Consider the following 5490-nt stretch of genomic DNA (forward strand, 5'->3'; position numbering starts at 1 on the left):
GTGCGATAAAATCGAACCACGAGAATTTGCTAGCCAATAGCAATTGAATAAGGCCACTTGTCATCGAGCCATCAGTATTCTCAAATCCTGTTGAAACCATCAAGCCAGGAATCACACAGTAAATAAAAGCAGAATGGTATCAACTTGTGAGTATTTTTCATTTTCTTACAGGAAACAGAGCTGGAAGAATGCACATCACACATCAATAATCCTTAATTAAAAAACGCACTGCTATCTGTGCCAGAAAGGTATAACTATGTAGACCTGGGGAGTAACATCACAATGGCATTTAGCTGGTTCAATAATTAAAACATTAATCATATCTAAACTTACATTTTCACAAACCATCGTTGGCTAACATATCTCAGTTTTTGCTGAGTTGATTTACTAATACTTGCAGCTGTTGGTAGGATTGGGAAGCAATTATATATAGGATTCTGAAGTTCATAGAGAAAGCATGGTCAACAAATCACCGAAGCACAGCTAATTTGTCATGCCTGTGTCTTGTAAACGATTGCAGGGCTTGCCACATCTGTCAGCCCTCCTGCTCGCCTCGGTTTACCTCAGAGAAATAAAAGCTTGTTTACTTCCAAGCACAGTAGGTGGCAGGGTTTGATCCCTGCATCTGCTTGTGAGTAAACACCTTTAGGCTTCGCAGGCCTGTGCTGTCGCTGCCCACCTACAAGGGATTGTACTGCAAATAAATCATGCAAAATACATTTCTACAGAAACAGAATGGATTCCTTCAAGGCATTCTCATATTTTTTTTAAAAAACACGTTTCTTTGTGAAATGTATCACACATTTGAAAGAACTGGATGCGGGTGAATTAATTGTGTATATGTGGAAAAAAATGATGTGCCCTACGACATTTACTAAGGCACCAAATGGGCGGAAGTGGTTATGGTGTGGAGATATGTGGGGCGGAGGGGGGTGCATCTAGCTCCCAGCTTCCTACAAATAAATATGTATGAGTGGAAGAAAAGGGGAATCTTTCATGAGAACGGGTGCATATTTTTCAGTCCAGTTTCAGCCTAATAAAGCTGTGCTGCGTTCAAGCTTAAATCATTTCTCACACAAATATCCGGCCAAGCTCTGTACGTCATCAGCCGCCATGACGACGCGTCGGTATTTATGATGATGAGGGAGGCGCCGCCCTGCGTGTGTCGGGAAAGCAGGCATCCCTTATTAAAATGATGCTCCGGCTCAATTATGCTCATGTGACGACTCTCTAAAAAACAGATATATTGCTTTTTATATTTAGAAGGTGCAGGAGAATCAAAAAAACCTACAGATGCAAATTAACCTTTGGTTTATTTTTTTCATATTGAGATCTTCGTGATTTGTATATTATGGGTTTCTGAAACCATCGCTAAAATATGAGTGTGACCTTTTTGTATTGTTTCATATTGCGATCTTCGTGATTTGTTTATTTATGGGTTTCTAAAATATGTGTGTGGCACATGTTCTTTCTTGATAAATATCTTAGCCTAGAAAATATGTTTTTTTTTCTCTGCAACAATTGAGAACGGAAAATATTGCTTGAATTCCTATATTATTTTAGTGAAGGTAGACGCGCCCGCATTTTGTATAGAAAGAGACAGCAGCTTTTCACCTCTTACAGACCCTGCAATTGATCTCTTCGCGAAACTGAAAGGTATGGCTGACCCTTTAGTGCTTCCCTGAGCTCCATAAGATGTTTCACAAGCATTAGATTCCTCAACGCTGACAGTCACAAATTGTCTGAGATATGGATTCCAAGAAGAATGTTCTGAATTTAATGGTACGTAAAGTATGGCAGGCTTATGTAGCACTTAAGGATATTCAAACTATTGTCTCTAAGTGACTTAGATGTCTTCAAAATGTACATTAACCTATTGATGTACAAAATGGAAAATCTCACTCTTTTTCTATATCTAATTATCTCTCACGCGCGCACACACACAGGCACACGCACACACACACACACACTGGGAAACACACACACTTTACCTCCCTCTTGCTCAATTTTTTTTTGCTTCATTTTATTTTGAAAACATGAAGTTGTTTGTGGTGGAGCCCAGCCTCCTGTGTTCTATATTTTCTGGCCTTTGCAACCTGTAAATGTGTTTGCACGTTGTAGTCTATGTGAATTTCCCTGCTACTGGTTTACTACTTCCTACATGTGTGAAGTGCCTTGGGGAGTCGTGCGTGTTTTTTTTACTAAACGAGATTAAAAGAGTTGAGATATGTAATCACATGTAATCATATGTAACCAACTCTTTAATTCTTAGTGACATGGACCTTGTTTTCTTGAGACTATAGAGGGCAAGAGATATTTAGGGGATAAAGACAGCAGAATAAAAGAACGGAGGAATGGTGTCTTGAAGACAGCTTACTCTCTTATGATTACGTTTGATATAGAAGAGTTTCAACAGGTTTTCTGACAGGATCAGGACACTCCATGGTCACTTCAAGACAAATAGGCAGCGACGGCTCGTGGAGGGAGTTACGGTGGGGCAGGAGGGTGGGGAGGGGGAGGGGCAGGGTGGAGGTTGCTAAAAACCGGCATATGGATAATTGCAGGTAAGTAAACAATTTAATTAATAAAACGAATTTCGTAGTGCGCCTTGCATCGCAAAATGCAATGCAGTGCGAGCTACGAAATTCGTTTTATTAATTAAATTGTTTACTTACCTGCAATTATCCATATGCCGGTTTTTAGCAACCTCCACCCTGCTCCTCCCCCTCCCCACCCTCCTGCCCCACCGTAACTCCCTCCACGAGCCGTCGCTGCAAATAGGTCATTGTAGTTGGATAGCCAGCATCAGGATGAGGTCTCGTGCGGTAGGCTCTTCTTCAACAGGCCGCAGCAGAGTTGAACTAAAGTGTTTGTGAAATACATCATTATTTGGTTGCAGTTCTTCTCTGTAGTGACCAGTTATATTTTACCTCCTTCCCGTCCCACAACCTGCCCCAAACGGTAAAATCTATTTTTCTCCTACATCATTTAAAACAAAATGTTAATTTTTCTTAACTTAAAAATGGTATTTAAGGTTTATTTGGTTTAATGTACTTTTATTTTGAGATCTAATGGAACAACTAGGGTGGGCGAAATTCCCGTAATAGGCTTTTGTGTAATTCTCGGAACACGTTCTGAGAAATGACACATAATTATGTGAAAGACAAATGCATAATTTTTCTAGTCTGAAAAGCATCTCTGCATCAATTTTTCACTTGGAGATCCGTATTGCAGTAAAAAAAGAGCTACAAAACATAAGTGCAGGTGGCACAGGTAATAGCAGTGGGGCGGGTGGGGGCGAGTGAGAGTCCTCCAGGAAATTAGTGAAGGCTAAAACAAAGCGTTCCGAGGAAATCTGTGCCTGACTGTAAGATGGCGCCTGCAGAGGACGGAACTGCCCCACGCTAAGCACTAATTACTACACTGGCTGGTTTCACTCTCACAAGAATCAGGGCACAATATCTCTTCATCTCTGGTCAGCCCCTTGGTGCACCCCGTGGCCGGTGATGCTGCCATCTCCCTGCACTGTAGAAGAAATAGAAGAAGATCTCTCCAGTTCTACTTTCTGATTTACTTGAAGTTGCTGTTTGGACATTTGTGTATGCGTGGGATGGGGTTGTTATATTTTTTATCATGATTACGAAAAAGTTGAAGCTTTTCACATGAAAATCAGTGAACTTCCTCATAGCAGTTTGAATAGTGATGATTTTACCCTGAACAGCGGCCATTTTGGAATGGGCACACTCTCCCCATCCTCCTTCCTAATTACTGCCTAGGAGCTGGTGTGAGAAAGTGCCATCTTTCTTGCTTTGGTATGCCCCCACTTTTTTCTGAACTGCTGATGTGCTTTGACCGAGAGTGCCCTGGGTTCATGCCAACCAGGTACCCATGGCCTGTTTTCCTTCCCTAAACCTGTATTAAAACTAAAACCCAATTGGCATCTCTGGCCACCTGTCAGCCCCTAGTAAATGGTACCCTAGGTACCCAGGGCATGGTGACCAGAGAAGACCCCTGAGGATCCTCAGGGACCCTGTACCCTGACACCCACACACTGCCTTTGCAGGCTGAGTGTCTAAGTACAGTACTAAACAGAGAGTCGACATGGCACACACCCCAGTGTGCTATGCCCAAAGAACCCGCTGCCCTGGCATACTTCAATCACCCCTACAGCTGGGTGCCCTATGCCAGAGGTGTGGGCACAGGTGCATGAGCCCTGTGCCCCCACAGTACCCAGGGCCATTCTTGGGCCCTGTAAGTGCAGTGATGCCATAAAGAGTATATGGTGCTGGGAGGTTGTCATTACGAACTCCACAGCACCATAATGGCTACACTGAAGATTGACAAGTTTGGTACCAAACTTCTCAGCACATTAAACCAGTACTGATGCCAGTGTGGGATTTAATGTAAAATGCACCAGAGGGCATCTTTGAGATGCCCCCTGAAAACCTAACCTACAATCCACCTCTGGGCTGAGCGGCTGCAGAGGCTGTCACACAGCAGACATGTTGCAGGCCCGCTCTCCTGGGCCTGCAACAATGCACATCCTGGGCGAGGTGCTAGGTCTCCTCCCCCAGGATGGGCAGGGGGAAGCTTCAAAGGCATGCCACCTCTGTGAGCTTCTCCAGACCATTTGTTATACCCAGCAACTGGCCCCCACCTATCCTGATCCCCACCCTGGTGGGAAGACTGGCGGGAAAAACTATGTCAGGAAGGGGGGGGTGTGCCACCCTGTGCCAACCCCAGCCCTAAGGTGGGGGAGACGAGGTGAAGCACGACCCCGGGCTATGGCCATTTTGAAGATGGGAAGCACTGTCCAATCACAGCTCGGCTCCTGCCCCTCTCCCACAGGAGAGGAGCAGGCTAGTGGGTGTACCCTCCCCAGGACAGGGACCTATTGGTCTCTGCCGTTGCCCTACCTGTAACTCCCTAAATTCAGTATTTAGGGGCTCCCTGAATCTTCCTTCCTCAGATCCCGATAAGAAAAGAAGAAAGAAGACCAAGAGGAAGAAGACCCGCAGCACAGTTGCTAACAACAGGACGACAACAACTGACTTGGCCCCAGCCCTACCAGCCTGTCGATCCTGGAACCTGCTCCTGCCTAAATCTCGGCAACTCCTGCGGACAGCAACCTTGGGACACCCAGAGGACCTGCCTGCCTTGACCCTCTTAAAGACTGGGACTCCCATCAGCAGAGGCTCTGCTGCAACAACCCCCCTGGTGCCAGCCAGGAAGCTCTTGACCAGCCCACTCTGCACCCGCCGAGCCCCGCCCATGCCCGAGTGATCCAAGACCACAAGGACGTCCCCCTGGCGACTGGGACCTGAAGGACCTGAAGTCCAGTGCCCAAAGACAACGCCTGCAGACTCGGTACCAGGGGCCACCCCAAACGCGACTAGCTGAGGGTAAGATTTTCCAACACCCAAAGACACCCCTGCACCCGGCACCCTACAGCCCCCTGTGCCTCCCTTTGGGGTACCTACCTGTGCTCCA

Source organism: Lissotriton vulgaris, chromosome 4_1 (assembly GCF_964263255.1).
Source record: "Lissotriton vulgaris chromosome 4_1, aLisVul1.2, whole genome shotgun sequence".
Classification (NCBI taxonomy): domain Eukaryota; kingdom Metazoa; phylum Chordata; class Amphibia; order Caudata; family Salamandridae; genus Lissotriton; species Lissotriton vulgaris.